This window comes from Lagopus muta, chromosome Z (assembly GCF_023343835.1).
Source record: "Lagopus muta isolate bLagMut1 chromosome Z, bLagMut1 primary, whole genome shotgun sequence".
NCBI lineage: Eukaryota > Metazoa > Chordata > Aves > Galliformes > Phasianidae > Lagopus > Lagopus muta.
The window spans coordinates 58,045,022-58,065,233 of NC_064472.1; the positions used below are offsets into that span (position 1 = coordinate 58,045,022).

Below are 20,212 nucleotides of genomic sequence, written 5' to 3' on the forward strand. Positions count from 1 at the left end.
CCTCGCCTTTTAATGCTAGACCAGGCTGCCCAGGGCTCCATCCAATCTGGCCTTGAACACCTTCAGGGACAGAGCATCCACAACCTCTCTGGGCAGCCTGTTCCAGCACCTCACCACTCATAGTGAAGAACTTTGCTGAGCAACTCTCGTGGTCTCCCTTCAGCTGGTCACTGACAGTGGCTCCAGTTGGAAGATCTTCTGGCAAATGCCAAAAATATTATAGAATGAACTAAAGTTGTGTTTTGACTTTGATTTTTTTATCTTTCGTGCATTCTAAGCCAACTTTCGAACTGAGAGTATGCCATGTCCCACCTGCAAGGGGGGGGAGGGAGGCTGTGACACAGTTAACAGGGAGAAATGACATTAAAAATTAACTGTGACTTTTCTCTATCAAAAATGACAATTTCATCTTCTGAGTAATAGTTTGTTTTTTTTTTCATGAGGGTGGGTGATTTCCCCTAGTATCTGAAAGACGACAGCATTTCAGCATTTTACTATGCTTCTCATCACTTATCTCAGCCAAAGAACAGATACAATTACCCCTCCAATTTTACCATTTCACTTTTCAAATTTCCTTTCACACCCAACAACACAATGACACCTTGCCTGTACAAGGTGTATTTACACAGATTTCAGTTCAGTGTGCTGTGTTTTCCCAGGCAGAAACAAATGACCCAGGCCACGAGTTTTGCAATTGGTTTCACTTCAGTTGTAGTTTACGTTTGACTCAATATTTACCCTTTGAGATAACAGCAGTTTCACTGAAGGTGTAAAATTGGGCAGATATCCTATGCGATCATTATAAACTAGCATGAGAATGCCTGTAACAGTAGGAGCATTGGGCTGGCTGTGTTCCAGCTTGGCTAACTACATCCCGTTTTTCTAAATTCAGGTTTATTTGGAAGCATGATCCAAAATCTCTCGAAATAGCTGTTCTCCTGTTACCACCAGTCTGCTGCTAGGTGAAGCTCTGTCCATGTCCCGTGCAATTCTGAATGAAGAAATAACTTCTGTTGGAAATGGTGTAGACCTCACATCAGGATTGCAGATAAATGGACATCAGAATGCGTGAAATCTTTCTGCCTAAAATACTACCAATGTAGTTGTAGAAATAAACTGTAAAATTAATTCTGTTGCTTATTTTTTCTGTCCTGTACATACTTGTTCACATCACGTAAAAGAAAATGACACCAGTATAAATGTAAGTCAAAGCAAGGGGCAAAAATGTGATCATTGACCTGCCCTGCTGATAGGGAAAATGTTGTGAATAAAATCACACCATTGTCTGACTTGATTGTCAGGATGTCAAAACCATATATACAGATATCAATAAATTGTATAGCAAACAATCAGTTAAAATTCAAATGCAAGAGAAATCTGCAAGCATGGGACTTTCTTTTTCATGCCAGCTACATTGTTTGGAAGTTATGTTTTGCAGAAAATCTGGAAAATGAATCTAAATATTAAGAATATGCACTTTTGCATATAATTAGCACGTGTTAAGCTACAACTTCTGCACAATTTCATATTTAGAGTCATGGTTTCTTGTTTCCAGATTTATCTAGAACTATCATCTGCCCATTTTTACTAGATTACTGATATAATAAAGAGCTGGAGGTCACACCTTATCAGATCATCACACAGTATAAGATGATTCTCAGACACAGAAGGAGGGTGAAGCAGTTATTCTTTAGCAGGAATATGCTATGGGAATTTAGTCACTTCCATAGTTATAGAACAACTCAAGAAAATGTACTGTAACAATGTGGTACATGCTTGGATTGATTACCCCCAAAAATCCTTTCAAGAGGAAAAATGGGGGTGGTGGTGTGGGGTGGGGACAGTTCCTATCCAAGCTTCACACCCTACAGTTTAGTGTCTGTGGATAAAAGTCTCTCATTCAGTTGTTACATACAGTGGTCACTGCATTTGTGTATTCATTATGCACATTAGACAGTCAAATATATTCCTTCCAGTAAATATGAATAGTTTAATTTGTTCTGCTGAAAGAGAGACAACTATCAGAAATAGCAATAAAAGTCACATAATGAAATAAGAATACTAGAAAATCCGAGGATTTTAGTACGGTCCATTATTCATTCAATTCCTGGCAGCCTTTATGATTACAAATCACTTGATTGACTAACTAGACATTCTCAAAGTGAATTATGAATAAGGTTCATTTTTCCTGGTTGAGAGTTGGTACATGTTGTAACTCTTCCACTTTGTGATATATCAAGTTCTTGTAACAGTAATAAGAGATATAATCAACTCTTTATTTCAGGACAAATAAATTGCCTTTTCAAAAATGAAATGTGGTTGCTAACATTTTAACAGTGCGCAATGTAATTCCTGCCTGCTATTCTCAGAGTGCAATCTGCTGTGATGACATAGCCTCTGAGTGTTTGACTTTGCTGAAATTATTGTAAGGTTCTTGCACCCTCCGTCAGTGCATGATGACCTCCGCATGAGCTCGGGCTGTGGCTCAGAGCAGTAAGTGGTCCTTGTCCTGGCAGAAAACAAGCCACAGGCACCTTCAAAGCAGACCACAAGTTGCCCTTTTGTGCCTGGTTTGGGCTTGGAAATGTGGATAAGTTTTAAAGCTGTTTAAGTTTACTTTGAAAAAAGTAAAATGAATCTCTTCTAAAGTGTGCTTGACCCTTGAGTCCTTCTGTATGAAAAACTCCCCCAGGCTTTTGTGGAAATTATGCAAGTAGAATGACTGGCAGGCTGGGGTGGGAGTTATTTGTAGAACAAATGCACAATCAGATCCCAAACCCCACTAGAATAGGTTTAATGCAAGGTGCATTTCACCTTCGAATGGCTACTGGGAATCAAAATAAAAAATAAAATAAGACTAGAGTGAGGCTGCTTGTAATCTTTGCAAGTGTCCAAGCTGAAAAGCACTACAGAAAGCCATTATGCCTTGCATCTGCATGTCAGATGTAGCCAAAACTGCTTGCTTGGCATTCCTGAGCATGGTGGCTGAGCTTGTGTCCTGGACAGTGGAGCTGGTAAGCATAGGGAAAAACAATGTGGGGATGGGGTGGCTGTGGGGATGAGGGAAGGGCAGTTGTGTCCTCTGCACCCACAGCACATCTCTTCACATGGGATTCTGCATGAAAGCCTCCACACAGAGAGTTTACAGAGTGTTCTTCTGGTTAGAGAGATGATCCCAGAATGTGGGTGCTTGTTTTGGCTCCAGTGAAGAGACAGGCTGATACTCAGCAGGTCCGTAGTATTTATAGAGCAGTTTCAAAGACTTTAATCCCCTCTTCTTCCCCTCCCAAGCACAAAAGCACGTTTCTAAAGCAGGATCTTGTGGGAGAAAAAAGTATTACCATATTATTTTTCAGAAGACCTTAATGTGGTCATTTATTTTAGAAACAATGGGTAAAGACGTCAGATTTATTCCTTATTCATCTTTCTATCTCAGTTCTAATCTTCTAATAGCCTTAATTAAATGCTGAGTAGTTTAGAATATTATTAAATAGCTTTCATAGGATTTTTTTTATTTCTGATTACATCATGAGTACAGATTATTTAATATTCCATTCATTTTAAAATTATGATTAAGAGGATAATCCCAAAAAGATGTTTGTAACAATTTTAACTAAGCTGTATTTAATTGAGTTAGGGGATAAGAAATGAGATTTAAAGGGTGAACAAGGGGTAAAATCAAAGCCTGCACAGTTTTAAAATCAAGTGGATTAAGAGATTGGTCAGAATGGAGAAGGTGGCAGGTCAAAAACTGAACTGGTTCAAATAGAAAATTCACTTACTTTTGGGCCATGTGTCTGTCTTTCACGGAAATCATGTGCAACAGCACCCGGTGTAATATGGCTAAACATGAAAGGGAACGAGTGCTTGTTACGGGTCAACGGACTGCACATTGTTCATTGTCAGTCTAAGGTGTGCAACATTAAGGGACATACAAAAGCCTGCTCAAGTGTTACCATCTGTGACAGCGTTGTGTCCCCAGATGTGCCCAAGCATACCAGATGAATCTCCAGCATACCCGTGTCCCACAGCTTGGGCCCTTTTGCTGAAGTGATGTGTTGGGTGACCCTGAGACACCAATGTTTTGATGCATTTGGGTTAGGATGCTGAGTGTGGGGCCTTTCAGCCCTCATTACCATTCCCTCCATTTGTAAATCACTAGTTGTATCACATTCAGAATTTTGCTGGGTTATTTCTTCTAAGATGAAATGTTTGCTTAGAATTGATTCAGTGCAGCTTTTTTGGTGGCCACTCTTTTCTCAGGGGCCATCCCCTTCTTCCTTGCTGTACAGAGGTCTTTACATGAGATGTTCCATCTCACCACCTCTTGTAACAGGAACACAGCTCTAATGTATTTGGAAGCCAGGGAAGATATTTTTACTTGTGTTCCTTAATCTCTGCATGAGTAACTGAAGGCATTCACATATTGGAGGAACTTCTGCAGTCATTGGTAATTATGGAAATGACAGCACCCTTTACAGTTCTCCCATGGGGACATGAGAACAAACCAGTGCCTGTAAAACTGAGCCTGGGAGGAAAGACATGAAAGAAAATGAAACACAGAGTGCAGAGCTCAGGCTCTCAGGAAGGGATGAACGAGGCAAGGAATCTTTATTTCAAATATGGACAAAGAGAGCCTAACCCACAGCACTACTGTCACAGACATTACCGTGTGTGCATCATTTCTCTACAGTTACACAAGCGTCCTTTAAGAATTAAAGCAGTCTACATGACAGCCTTAGGAAGAGCAGAGTGAATCAGCGCATGGTACTGGGAGAAAAGTACATGTTTCATATTTCTTTCGAGCACTTACTTGTTCCAGAAGTTTTCCATGGGTTCAGGGTACAAACAGGGATCTTTAGTATCACACATCCAAACGAGGCTGAGAAGAGCCTGACTGGGAGAAAGCAGCATCTACACCCAGCAGAGAAAAATAGAAAATGAATTTGAATGTAGCCAAGAAGAGTAAAATGCTGTGATGAGTGATGGAAACATTAGTTCTGCAGGTTCAGTTATAGAGGCTGGGATTTAATCTGTTTAGATCTTTTTCTTCCAAGCTTAACAGCTTTAATTATTTTTACGAAGAAAAAAATCAATACGTCCTTACACACTATTAATAAAAAAATCAAGTATCATTGATATTTGAAAACAGAAATCATAAAGAACATATTGCATTCACACCAACTACATCCCAAACAGAATGTTAATAACATTAACCTTTACTCTATCAGATATTTTCAAGAAATACCGCTGTACTTTTTGCAATGGCTCATATCTGTCATTTAACTGACATGTGATCTTTGCTAAGTTTGCCAAATCACTGAGGCCTGAATACCATTCAGCAATGTTAATTTTGTTTTCCTATTCCACCCTTTACACAATTATTCTCACGGCAATCATTCCAGCCTTGAGTATAAATAATACTTCAAGTGGTTTGTTGATATCCAGAAAATGATGTGTATCTACATTAAGAGATTCTGGAATCTAATGGGAGAACCATGCATATTATTAAGCTGAAATGCCTATTTCTTTCCTCCCAGATGGGAAGTAGTACAGGGTAGTGCCATGGCATATGCATTAATTTTATTCCTTCCGCAAATTTTAGCACATATTATTTTTGCAGATTTTGAGTCTTTGCCTCCTACCAAATATCCAGGAGATTTAAACAGGATTTTTCTGCAGAAGGGATCTCAGTCTTAACACTTAGGACCTTGGATAATTCTCAGGTGAGCTGAGGAAGAGGAGGACGGAGCAGTTATTTTCTGGAGAATAAGGACAGAAATGGGAGTTTGGTAGGAGGAGTCCTCAAGGATTAACAGACTCAAAAGTGAGACAGAGAGTAATTTTCCTGACTTCATATTTCAGTTCTATAGATTAAGTAGCTTGTTCTGAAGGTCCTAGTAATAAATAAGGAGCACACTTAAAATGAAAGGGGATAACAACCACATTGTAACGTGAAACATAAATCTTATAACATGTCCGTAAGAATTGTTACCCCATTAATACACAGAAATACTTTTCTATTTAAAAATCAGTCTCTAACAGATTTCTTGCTAGGCCTGTGGATTTCTTCCACGTTCTCTTCCACAATTTTTATTTCATATTACTGCTTTTTTCCTGTTCCAAGCCTTGTGCACCCTTCTCATTCCTTCCAGTCCAATTTGACTTTTACTTCCCTGGGACTTGGGAAGAGCGAAGGAATACACTGCATTACATGCTGAATGTTTGTGTGGGAGCGAGCCATGTGGGAGTGCTTCCTGCAGCACTTTATGGACACTCAGAAGGAGCAGTTTAAAGTCAGAATTGTTGGTGTTTACAGACGTGAAAACATTGTAGGCCCACCTCTGGAAAGGCAGATGGTCTGAGAAGGCAACAAAGTGGTACGAAATGAGGCTTGAGCTTACTTGATCTACTTTTTCTTTTTTCTCTTTTACTTACTTGGTTCTAGTAGCTTGGTCTGTATATCTTAGCCTTCACCATTCTCCTATGAGCATTTTTAAGTTGCGCGCGTTCATTAATGGCTGTGGCTCTGAAGACCTGAGCCTAGAATTAATGCTGAGCTTCAGATCTGTGAAGCAGGACTTCATCTGCACTATTCCTGATTCTCTAGAACCTTTCCAAATGGAGAAATGCACCTGCCTCCAGAACAAAAAGGAGTATTATAGTGTGTGGGCACACTCTGCTCCACATCAGCAGCCCTTTCCCCAACCAGATCAGTACCAGCTACGTAATTCTTTTAAAAGCGTGGATCAGATGTCCAAAACAAAACAGTGCATAGCCAGCTGCAAATCTACATACAAATTGATCTTTTTCAGTATCCGTCTAATATGTCTTGGTTTGAATTCATCCTTCCTTCAGTTAATAAATATTTCAGGGTCCTCCCTCTGCCCACTGAGTACCTGGGAGCCTATGGTGAAAGCATCCCTAGTTTGACATCTCAGATACCCTGAGTTTAGACAACTCATTTAGGTGCTATGAGTAAATGGGATGAAGCCAGCCTTTGTTTCAGCTGTTTGTTTTCTTTTTCTTTCATTTCCCCCATCAGCACAGATCCGATTTTTCTCAGGATGAGTTCTGCTGTGTCTGAATTCCTTTTTGTGTTCTTCCCAGCATTCCAGTCAGTGCTGCACTGCAGCAGCACACCCCTCTTTGGAATGTTATTCCCTCAAGACTCCCATGGCACAGAGAGATGGGTAATGTTTTCTGAGCTTCTTCCACTATTACCACATTTTCTATAGAGGATCAAAATGGATTATTTTCATCTTGACATGCAAATGCCTAGGCTGTGCCCTTGGCTGAGATCTCAGCATTGACTACAGAAGTAAAAGATATGGGGGAAGTAGCTTTTTAATATCACATATGGAAATGGCAGCCTTATTTCTTAAGAAAAAAAAAAAAAGAAAACGACTGTAATCCATTGTGCCTTAAAAAAAGAAGGATAATACAAATATTTCCTCGTGCACTTACTGAATGCTGCATTCACATGCAGTTGTCGATCTGCATAAGGGTAGATGAACATTATGTGCAAGATCTCACTGTTGTACCCTGATCTGCCCAGTTGCTGTGCCAAAGTACTGATGGAAAGAAAAGACATTCATGAATAATTTTACCCAGCCAGATTACAAGCCCGAATATGAGCATTTACTGAGTGGTGGTATTAAAGCAGAAGTAGGAAGGATTTCTAAAACTCGTTGTGAAATGCTTATAAAGCTAAAAAGGTCAAATTCTTCTCCAATTTTCACTCCTCACAATAGCAGTTAAGTAAATGAAATAACATGATGTGCAAATTGGTGCATGATACTACCTGCAGAATATGTCGACACACAGTAAAAGCCATTGTGTGTGGTTTCATGTTAACACGAAAGAATTGATATCTGACCATGAGGGTATCAGCACTGACTCACTGTTTCTAATTATTATTATATTCTTTCTTTCTTTCTTTTTTTTTTTCCTTGAAACAACAACAACAGCGACAAAGCAGCATCAAGCAATTGCCTCCTGGCTAGCATTCTCGGCAAACCCTCATGACTATTGACTCAAATGAGCAGCCCAGCAAGTAAGTTGTTAGCTTAAATGAAAATTATAACAGAGACAAAAATGTCAGCCTGGGAACTGAACTAATAAGGGAAAGAATGTGCATGAAGCTGCCGGCGCCGTTTTAAACCTCAAGAAGAATAAAGGAAAGCACGGCTACCCAAATTAACTTGTGAGGCGGAGGTCAATTAAAATGCCCACGCTCACCGTGACTGTGCTCCCAGCAATGTGGCTGGAGTTTGGCATCTCAGGTTGGAGGGGGATGGGATGCGTGGCAGGCAGCAGGGTGGTGGGTGGGGAAGGGGAGTTGGTTCTCTCCAGGGTAGGTGGGTTGCTGGCATGGGACAAATGGTTGGAAGGGAGAGAGGATCAGCCACGGCGGGCTTGCTCCGTGCAGCCCCTGGACGCCACTCAGGCTGAGGTCTTGGACACAGTCCACTGTCAGGCCTCCTGCCAGGGGATTTGTTACTGTGAGAGCTTGGCTTATGCAGGATTTTATTGCAAAAATTGTCTTGATTCTTCTTCCATCTTATTAAAATCTATCCCGTTCTTCCCTTCTGTGCCAGGAGGAAGAATATTTTGTATATATCTGGGCAAAACACACAAACAAATTCATTTCCCATGGATAATGTATTCAGGGTGATTTGCTTTTTAGAGTTGGGAGCTCAAAAAGATGAATTTATTATGCAAAGTAATAATTGCAAATTATATTGGCAAACTCCATTCCAGAAAAAAAATGGGGTATTAATATAACTAAAAGGATTAAAAAATACTGGCTGTTAACTTGGGGCTACTGCAGATATTTTAGGAGGTTATATATCTCTGTTCCACCTAAACCACCAGAGGCAGTAGCTTTCATTTTAAAGGTCTAGTGAGATACCGTAATTAATGGGCCCACCTAACAGCATATGCTGCACTTGTACTGAGTAGTAGGACATGGTACATATAATGAAAGAAAGTGAAGGAAATGCTTAGTGTCATAAAAATTAGCATCTCTCTCTCTCTCTTTTTTTTTTTCCCGCTATGAAGGAATGAAATACATCAGAGTTCAAACACAAAAGAATTTACCTCCAGTTTTTGGGTCAAGCCAACCTGTGCAAGTGAGGCAAGTGAATTGTGTATGTTGATTTTTTGGATCCTTCTTATGATCCCCTGGAGCTATACAGTACTTCCCAAGTGCAGGTCCAGGTGAACTGGAGGATGGTGGCTCTTCCACCTTGCAATCACCTACAGTCTCCCTTGCTGGTTCAGTCCTATATGGTCAGCAATAGAAAGGGGCCCTAGTAGTTGTCAGGGCTGAGGCTCCAACATAATTCTTGTCAGCCACTTGGGATTTATTTTGCTGGATCTGTACATTAGGTTGGGATTCTCAAAGGATTAATTTGCAATCACAATCTTCATGAAAAAAAGCACAGCTCTTTGCTGCTATAGAATTATTTTCACCTCTGGCACACATGCCCCATTAGGAAGTACTCTGTGGTCAATTATATTTTCCAGGATTGTTGAAATTTGTGGGTAATTATTAAAAAAATAATGTACTTGTAAACCTTGCAAGTAATAGTTGCAATACTTGCACTATAATTCATAGACATAGCACCATTAGAAAGTGATGGAGCATATTAAACTAAAACACTAGTGACATTTTTAGCATACTTTCATGAAAGCATGAGATGAGAATGAAAAAAGAGATTTAGGTGCTTCACAAGTTCTGGCTCTGGCACGCATGCTAGCTGTGCGCTTGAGACAGTCCCCAGGTAGGGTGGTAGTTATTAAGCATGTGAAAGGGACTTTGGAGACAAAAGAGTGATGGCAGTTTACACACCAAGGCAAACTAAGAACAAACTGTCTAAAACTTATTTCCTCATTTTTACTTCTAATGTGCATTACCAACATTCATTGCGATGAAAGGACTTCTACTTTGTGGAAAAAGAGTAATTGGAAAAAAAAGAGGGGCAGTGGAGATCTAATAGGTAAACACTGAACTTATGATCAACAATTTCTTCACCGAATAACAAACCTGCATTTTGCTTTTCAAGCAGGGAAAAAGTCCGTTCGATTCACAGATTATCACGTGGATCCCAAGACCAGCGTGACTGTGGTGACCAAGAGGAGCAGTCTGCAGCTTCCAGTTTTGCCCATCTTGACCAGCCTACAGTATCAATAACAAGAACAAAGGTAAAACTGTTCCTCAAACGTCACCACAAAGTTCCCCTAATGCATCATCAAGCTGTGCTTTGATCTTAGTCCTACCAGTCAGATGAGGATACAGATGATCCCCCTCCTTTTAAGCACAATAATTCAAACTAAACTCATAAACAGAACTGGAAAAGAGAATGAGAACTCAGCAAAACCAGACAAAGCTAAATAAATACTCAGCCAAAGCCAGTTCTCTTGGTCTATGTAGAGATACACTTGTGAGGAAGACAATTTCTAAACAACTGCAGTTCACCAGAAACACTGATAGCCTTTGCTAGAAATTTTACCATGGTCATGTGGTGGTGTTTTGATATGGTATGAAAGATTCTTTTTTGCTGCTGCACTATGTTTTCAATGAAACTGCTATAACAGCTGATGACACAAACAACAAGGAATGAGGTGGTAGGACCTGCATCAGTGAGATGCTATTGTTTTAATAAAATATACGCTGTGATATTTAGTGATAAGTAGTGAAGAATCACAAATAGTTACTACTGATTCCTACATGCCAAATAAAAGAAAAAAATATGTCCTTTTTTTCCTGTTAAGATGCAACATGATAAGGCAAAGTTAACCACAGTGGTTACAGTGCAAGCAGAAAACACAGATTTTAAAGTATGTTGGTAGAACCTGAATGACATTAAGATAATAATACAAAAACAGAAAGTCAGCTTTGTATTTCCTTGTTGGAGACTAAAATCTGATTCAGAGACTCTGACTTTCTCTTCTGCTTGCTTGCAGAATCATCTAAGCGGGGTTTTATGTTATTTCATAAATTTGAGTGTTTGGCAGCCTGGCTGCTTCTACCATCAGTGAAAGAGAGGCATGTCCAGGAATTGGTGCAGCCCATCAGGTGTGTGAGAGGCAGCCCATGGGTTGCTGACATCTGGGGATGCCACAATGGTCCCACATAGAAGTGCCTTTGAGGCTGGAAATCCCAAATGATGAATAAGCATTCTATGCCTCAGCTGGGCTCAGTTCAGCTGGCAGAGGGACCTCTTGACTTGGTAGCCCAACATTCATATGCATGTAGATTTTATATCCCTTTCTCTTTGTTTCCGAAGCAACTGAGAAGAGATTACTGTTTTCTGTTAAAATACTTCTGGAAGAGGAGACAGAAAGTGCCCACCCCCTCCTTGCAGTGCAATAGCCCATTGTCAGGGCAGTCACACAGGAAGAGGGACACATGGGTTCCATTTCCCTTCTGCCTCAGGCAACACAAGCCGGTGTTTCACACCCTTTAGGAAAATGACTGCAGTAAAGGAGAGGATTCAGGATTCACAGGGCCAATGACCAAATATGAAAGGGAGCACGGCTCCAGGGCCTCGGGCATCCTTTTGGTTCCACTCCCTGCTCCCAGGATTGTTTCTGCCTTTTATTTAAAGGCTATTTCATGTAAACATGAACTGAGGAGACACGATGGTGCAGTTTCATCACCATCTGATAACTGGAAATACATAGGCCACGCCTTGCAGAAAAGAATGAAATGTACATATTTTTATTTGAATAAAAAGCAAACAGATTACGGCTATACAATAGATAGAGATGAGTGTAAGGGAGTATAGTAGCACTATTCAAGATAATAAATGGAAACAAGAAGGTAAAATAGGTTCTTCTGTTAATCCACTTAAGAAAATAAAGTTCACTGAAGCCATAAGGAAAAAAATCTAATCAAAGCAAGCATTTAAAACAAAGCAAAGCAAAACAAAACAAAACAAAAGCTGTAATTAACCTGGTAAACTCACTGATATTAGGTATAACTTAGGCCAAGAGATTAGTAGGATTCAAAAAGGATTAGACATCTATATGCATAATGAAAATATCCATAAGCTACCATGATCTCAACTCTTGTACAGAATATCTTGCTTCTTAATGCCTTAATGACAACTTCTGTCTCACTGAGATCTTGCAAAGTGCCTCTCTTAATCAAGGAACTTTACACGTGGTGTGTAGAGCCAACCTCACTCCTTCCCTCCAAAAAACAAACCCCAAACTAAATTAACAACAGAACAGCTAAAATAGAATGCATACTTTTATACTACCGATATTCCAGGGAATTAACCTGTATACTTACACAAAGTAGTGATTTTACAAACTTAGATGATATTTGTACACCTCTTAAGTCAGTGTTTCTACAACTTGTGAGAAATTCAGCCTCAGTAAACAGAGAGAAGCCCAGTCAGACCACTTAGCTGCTTGAGATATAAGGAGAATATCCTAGATCCATTTCAGTAGAAGATAAACCACAACAGGGTCTGACTTCCCACCTTCGGTGTATTAATTGGAGCAAGAGTTAGGTCACAGGAATGGTCTTTGTAGAGCAGCTCTGTACCCATATTGTGGTGAAAGAAATGGAAAATTACCAAATCTCCTTGTGCATATTTCATGCAGATTGAGGCAAAACTACTCTTTTTTTTTTTTTTTTTTCATTCGGTGAGGCAGAGATACACAGAACGCTTGGAAAATCAGAGATTATTTTTGAATATAAGGGCTGGTGTTATAAACAGTGTCCTTCCTTTTGTAGACTCAGACTCAGAAAGAATAAAAAGATCTGAAAATAACTGTTGAGGTTTTGTAACAGTTTTTAGTTTGTATGAGGCCACAGAAGTTTAGAGAAGGCTAAAACTTACATAAGGTAAGTTACTGCTTATGGTAGACTCTCCATAAGCAAATGTAGAATGAGAATTGCACTTGAATTTATCTTTTTTTTTCTATGGCTCTTTTTGGTTCACTCCCCATGCAGTGAGCCATCTATCAATTTCCTTCCCTGAGGAACATTTTGTCCTTGCTCTTTAATATGACCTTATTCCTTCAAATTCAGCAAGAGTGAGAGGACCTCCCAGCTTTCAGATTTCTGCTGAACATATTTCAATGCTGTGAAATCTTTGGAATTCTCACCTAGCTGCCATAGTGCTGTTTCATATTCCTCAGTTCAGAGAACCAATCCCACGACGTATAGGTACACCTGGATGAGCTTATCATCAAGTGGATTCCAGAACGTCCCTGGGACCTCCTAAAGTTTTTGCAGTCCAGAGATGTTCTGTATCTCCTGTGGAGGAGACTGGAGAATGTATTTCCTTTTTAAAGTTCTTTCTACCAATTTAAATTTAAGAACTAACTTTAATTGTGAGCGATATTTAATAATTCCAGGCTCAGTATGCTCCTCGTTTAAAATTTGTCAGCATTACTGTATTGTTGTTCACAAAAGTAACAAAAGGTGTTGCAATAGTGATTCATTTTGGCAAATTAAACCTGCAGTGGGATTTCAAATGCAGGCATTTGTCCCCTGGGATTAGACAGCAGCAGCCTGTGGAATTATTTCTGACATTTCATCCATCATACACTCAGAATAGCTAAACAAACCAGTGCTGTTCTCTCCCTGTTCAAGGAACAACTTTCACAGAGCCTTCCCACGGAAATATCCTAACCTATTAGTGTCAGGAAACTGTGCTTGGAAAGTTAAGAGAAAAAAGAAAATTCTTCCACAGCCAAAAGGAAAAGATGTTATCGTACGTCAATAATGCACACTGGGAGGTCTTCTCAGAAATAGTTATTGGGCTGGTGTAAATCAGAATGGCATAACCAGTGTGAGTATATCGATTTTGTTCACTTCAGTTCAGAAATCTATACTACAGGAGTGACTAGATCTCCAGATTTGAGATTTTGGACTTACTCTCCTTTAAGTAAATGTCCAAATCAGTAGTAGATGAAACAAGGGGAAGACTGGGTCCTCTGATGCTGCTTCTTCCTTTTTTTTTGTTTAAAAAATTATGTTTTAAGACATGTAATGTTTTCAACACTGTCTCACATCTACATTTTTCAGGTTTTTCTTGAAAAGTTGCAAATCTACTACAGTGCCTAAAGTGTTTACTTCAATGATCTAATTCCTATCTACTTATAGCCAAAACTAGATTAGCTCTAGTATTTAAATACCACAGCATCAGTGAACAATAACTCTGGACTAGCTCATTATTAGAAGGTAATAACATTTTAATCTGTATTAAACTGCAGTGTTGTCTGATGGATCTCAAATTGGTTTCCCGTTCTGGAGACATCTCTAAGGATATAATCAAAATTACATGAGGTTCTTCCCCTCCCCTTGCCTCCCCTCCCCTCCCACTTTAACAACCAATATAATGTGCTTTGAAGTAACGTGGTCTCACACTGAAATCTATAGTCAAACACCTAAACTAACAGAAAAGGTAAAACCGCCACAAGGGAGAATTTAGAAACGGAAGTGCATAATCAGATAAATGAGAAGAAAGTTTTGAAAAGCATTGCAGAGGAGTAACAGGAGATATTGCTGGTGTGTTTCTTACTACACTGTTGTTTTCCTTCAGTAAAAGTTCTATCAGCTGGGGAGAGTTGCTCACTTCTTTGAAGCTGGCTCTTGTTTCTCTGAAATCAGATTCCCTATTCCCAGGGCTCCACTCCGCAATGCCAGCACAAACATACATCAGCAGCTGCACAGCACTTTAAAGACTATGCAAGAAGCTATCAAGCAATTACTTATTCCACTTTAGATCCATGTTCATTATTTTCATGGAGTAAGTTTGAAGTTGGGGGAATATAAATCTGAGAAAGTAAATACACATTTTGCAACCTGCAACTCACCTAAGAAGTAAACTCACCTACCTTTAATTGAAGAGACAAGATCTGTAGATAAAAAAGAAAAATTTCTCACCAATGGATAAAGCTGTAAAGAATACTTGAGTCTTTACTCTGTTTAAAGCAGTGAGTTTTGATACGATGAAGCACTAGTGGCCTTATTCCTTCAGCCTAGTTGGGGTCAGGTGCAATTCTAGCTGCTTCTATGCTTGTATAGCATTGTGTGTGAGCTGGTTTCATTCACGATGTATTCCCTAAAAAGTCAGTAGATCTATGCTGATGATGAATTAGTCCTTTAGAAAAATGTAACAAAGAAACTAAACTGGAATTTTTTTCTCCCAAAATTAACATTTCTTTTCCTGGTGATCCCAGGTTTGTGTTGATTTCTAGTGTGTACGTGTAGAATTCACGTTATTTTAGACAACTGACTTCTCAAATAAACAAGAGTACATTTGTCCTTTGGCCTGAAGCATCTAGTGAATCCACTGATTAACAAGCTTCACATAAAACAAACAGCAGTGGAACCACTGAAGCACCTTCACCTAAGAGAAGTCTGTACAACAGAAGGAATGCTGGTGGTATTCCACACGTGAAATCAACAAAGCATCTGAACGAAAAGACAGCAAGATATCAGACAGTCTCACTCAAACTTTAGCAAAGAGATGGTCTTTCCCATTTGCTCTTAACTTTTTGCTTGTGTGGAATTCATTTTTTCAAGGAAGTACTACACTAAGTAATTCGAAGAAAGAACAAGAAAATATAAAAATTTTAGGTCATAACATAACTAATATAAAAGTTTTAGGTCATAACTTTCAATTACCTCACAGTTTTCTGTCTCTTTAGCTACCTGAAACACATGTTTCCCTGCATTATCCTAGGGAAAAAAAAAATCAATTTTCTTTTGCCTGACAGGAGCGAGGGAGAGTTTTTTGTACATTCAGTTAGATATGTCAGGTCACAATGGATGTTGAGCTCAGGTATTTTGACAGAACAGCACTGTCAAACTCATATGCTTCCTGCTGAATGTCCTCTGAAGCAAAGACATGAGACTGCAGAAAAGGAATTTTTTACTCTGCTTTCAGTCTTTCACCCCTGAAACAGCGACACATCTGGAGCAAGTCCTGCTTCAAGGTGGATGCCAGGGTTGGATCTCCCGCATTTACTTGCAGTGACACATGAAAAAGATCACTCAAACTCTTTGGGTGATTTCAGTGCTTTATCAGTCCTCCTTTATTAACATACTTGTAAGTGCATGTAACTGATTAAATTAAGATTAGAATTTCATAAAGTCATGCTATAGACCAAGCATATCCTCAATTACCAGAGCAATTTGGTAACATTGCTTTGGAAGGAAGAGGTGTGAGCAGTTCTGGGAGCATCCCAAGAGCCAAGCCTGCAGTCACCTCTCCCTTTGCTTTTCCACCCTTGTCCCAGGGCCATTTCTCTGAAAACACACCTTTAATAGTGGGAATAGAAAAGGAGAGGGCAGGATGGTTTGGGAATACTGTCTGGCTTTGCATAATCTGGTTGTTCAGTCATTCACCCAATATGTCAGAGGATTGGTCCTAATCCCCAAGTTATAAACCAGCATCCGCATGGGAGACAGCCGTGTGCATTTCTGGAGACATGGGGTTGGATGTCAGCTTCGGAGAGACGTGTACAGATCTGCGTTCCAGCAGAGCAGAGACAGGCATCAACTCAGGGCTGAGGATTTCCCCAGACACTGTAAAATTAGGTTACTTTATATGTTTTTATCCCTGTAGACTTTTTCAAAAATCTGTCTTTGCTTCTAAAACATTTTCAAGTAAAGAAAGATATTGTGGAAGGATTCCATATGTGAGCAATTTGTAGCAGATAGCTTTTTTAATGAAAGACGTATTTTGTTTTATTTTTTTTCTGTCTAGAAAAATGCAGCTACTTTTTAATCTTTGATTTTCGGAGTGGAAAATATAATTTACCCCTATGCTGTGGCATCAGCTTTATTTTTTATGTGCAAATAAACAAGGATGTTTTAGGATAAGAACTTCTCAAATAACAAACTTGATGGAACTGGTTCTGCTTCCAAAGAGCTCCTAAAAACGTCAAGAGTATAAAGCAATGTTGTCATTAGTCCACTCTCCCACAATGTTCAATGATTAGGGTGTGAATTTAGATGCCAGAGTTAACCTCTCTCTCAGAAGGATGGAAAGAGAATCTGTGTTCCATGTTGACTGTCATCCTCTCCCTTCACGCAACAAAACACAGTGCAGAAATTAGATCATCCCTTGTCTTGTCTTCCACAAACTACTTTCTATTTCTAAGCCCTCAGCATCCAAAAGCTTTGAAAAAAATTAGCAATTCAAAATGGCACTGAAAAAGGGCACTTTCAATACAATGCAAGAGCACTGCCTTTCAGAGAAATAGCTTTCAGAGGAAGAGGAACTTGTTGAGTACTAACAAGAAATCAAGGTACCTTCCCCACTGTACTTGTCATTGTTTCTGGCCTTTTATATTTGAGAAGAGAAATAAAGACTTCTACATGAGAGGAAAAAAAATAGCAATTAAAGGTGAGTTGAGTGCCACATGTTTTTGTAGCAAGATTTTTCTTTGAGAAGTATAAAAACAGACCCTGTCAACTGAAAATAAATTTTGTAAAATTTTAGGGTGGTACTTACAGATCTCCCAAAGTACATGAAAAAGTTTCTAAAGGTTGTATTATCATCTCATGTATGGCAGCAGCTGAGAGAGACGGCACAAGGCCCTAGGCTGTAGAGAACAGCTTGATCCTGTATTCCTGAAAAGCCTTAGAAATTCTGCCAAAAGGCTAGGCCAGTTGTACTGAGAATTCTGGATTAGACTAAGAAGAGATACTTAACTTGCTGGGGTGCTTTCTTTCTTCTTTTAAGTTACTGGGTTGTGGTTAGAGGTTAACGGATGTATTTAATTGGTTATCAAAATGTGTTGTGCTGTAGGCATATGTCATATGTTTTGGGGATAAAACCTGACTTTAACCATTTATACACATCATGTTTATGCAAGATAAAAATAGCAAATTGAGGAACAATTCTGGCTGTGTGAGTTCCAAATATAAAATTTGCTTTGAATTCAACTTTCCAAATTTCCAAAACTTGCAATTTTCTTCGTTTGGATACAGTATCTTTTGTTTCAAGCAGAGAAGGTCATGTATGCCTCAAATCAATAGGTTCACATAAAGCATATAAAGAGGTAAGTGCTCAACCATTATTGCTAAAGCTGTGGTTTCCATATAAGAAAGGTTAGCCCTGACTGGAAAGTCTATTGTATGACAAGATCACAAAGACTAATCAATCACTTCAGCAGCCAGCACCATATAGGGAATTTGGAGTACAACGCTCATTTCTGACCTGTACTGTGGATCATCCAGTGTTCTGCAGTCACTCTGCATACAGCATCTGTTGACATCAACAGGGCTGACAGAAAAATACGTTTCAAGGTGACCCTAACTTCTGCTTTGATTAAATGAGTTTATAATTTGTCACTTTGGGGGGGAGGAGGGGATGCAAATATATATCATTAACTCCTTTTGAAAGAACTGTACCTCAATCAAGTGCAATTATGTTTTTAGATGAAACCATCCTGACCTCTCCCTTTACTATCAAATATTTTCTTTGTTCAAATATGGTATCAGTAAAAAGATGCTTAGTGTATTGAGCTGAAATAAATTATGTCAGGACTTGTTTGTGTGGTGCATTCAGAAGAGTGCTCCGTGTCCTCCTCTGGAATTACTTGCAAGTAAAAGCCATACACTTACAAATGACCAAATTTCTAATGTCCATATCATTGTAAAACTAGATTTTCTATGAGTTTCCACTAATGCATACTGAATCCTTAGTAATTCACAAATATCCAGACATATTTTTTTCACTTCAGCTTTTTTTTTTTTTTTAATAACAAAAAGGACAAAGTAAAACTTTAAGAAGATACATAACCTTAAGCTATGTGATGTGTCAGAACATATTTAAATGCATGCCAAAACTGGAGTGATTGTGTTCTATTATTATCTGGCCATCATTTTGCTCAGTAAGAAGTTTAATGTTCCTTTACTATCCTGGGTGCAAGACCATGCTATTCACACTGGTTTCCAAGTATGACAGATTCCAGCCCAGTCTGATACTGCAGTGATTGTTCATTTCCCACTGGTGATCACCTCCTCATCTTATGGTTTGCAGAGAAAAACACAGAGAAGCATCAGAAGACTCTCTATAATAATAACGTACACTTCACATGCAGCTATATTCCATCACTAAAACATTGTGGTCTGCTTTTTTGCTTTGCCATTTTGTTTGACGTGAATCAGAAAAAATATTTGGAGATTAGTTTTATTTCTTCTTCTTCTTCTTTTTTTTTTTTTTTTTTCCCCAGTATGTTTTGAGCCAAGATCATTTATATGGGTCACCCCGTGCAAATTTGCAGGTACACAGAGTAAAAAAGTAGCTATTAATAAAGAACAGATTGGCAAAAATTTAAAAATTCAATTCTTTGAAAACCCTCAGTACTTTCTTCATTATGTATAATCTGGACTGTACTAATGCATTTGCCTGTGCACGTACCTTGTACATCAAGGTACGTGCTAGGACATTTTCACTTATCATGACTATTTTCTGCTGTACATCTCTATCGATTGCTTTTTCACTGTTCTTTAAAAAGTTTTGGCTGAAATCCTGGTTCCAATGCATGAGTTTAATCAAAATCTGCAGATGTTTTCCATTGACGATGTAGAATGGGATTTATATTTCATCAGTGAATGTACACTGACTCTCATGATTATACATACGTACACATCAAATACACAGGCAGCAAAAAGATCTGTTCTCAGGAAGCAAGAACAAAACACCTAGACATACGAGCATGTACTCTGTACGTCAGTGAGAAAGACAATTTCGACACAGGGGCTATCCCAGATCTTGTAGCTGTCACTTGTGCGGCACAAGCAGAGATAAGGAGGAAGATGTAATATAAACAAAGAGAAGAGACTCGCCTTGCACTCCAGTTTAATTTGCCAGAGCATTTTCTCTCCAGCCTGCACACCGTCCGTGGTTCTGGGTCCGAGGAGTGATGCTGTGCTGGGACTGCAGTGATAGATAGACAGGGAGGCTGGCCTGCCTTTCACTCACACACCACCCAGACTGCATCCTCTGATGGCATTTGTTTCTCTGAGACTTCACTTATCTGTGTGCCCTGGTGCCATTTCCCATTGCTGAGCTTTCAGAAACCACAGAGTGATGCTTCTCCATCACCCCAGCACTGTGCAGTGGGGGGGAAAAAAAAAGTAGGAAAAAGGGTTAAAAGAATTAAAAAAAAATCTCTTAATTATTAATGCATATCAAAATTGTCCTCTTCTGTTCTGGAAACTGCA

General features: G+C 39.1%; 1 long non-coding RNA gene across 4 annotated transcripts in view; it reads left to right on the top strand.

Moving 5' to 3' along the window:
* Positions 1 to 6,770: 6,770 nt before the first annotated feature.
* The window catches only part of LOC125687189 (uncharacterized), a 39,699-nt gene continuing 26,257 nt past the window's right edge, over positions 6,771 to 20,212 (top strand). For 3 of the 4 annotated variants that reach the window (XR_007374008.1, XR_007374007.1, XR_007374010.1), the window contains exons 1-4: positions 6,771 to 7,193; positions 7,971 to 8,056; positions 9,064 to 9,152; positions 10,071 to 10,209. This is a non-coding gene — a long non-coding RNA (uncharacterized LOC125687189). The remainder of the gene's footprint in view (positions 7,194 to 7,970; positions 8,057 to 9,063; positions 9,153 to 10,070; positions 10,210 to 20,212) is intronic. The other variant, XR_007374009.1, reaches the window with a different exon arrangement.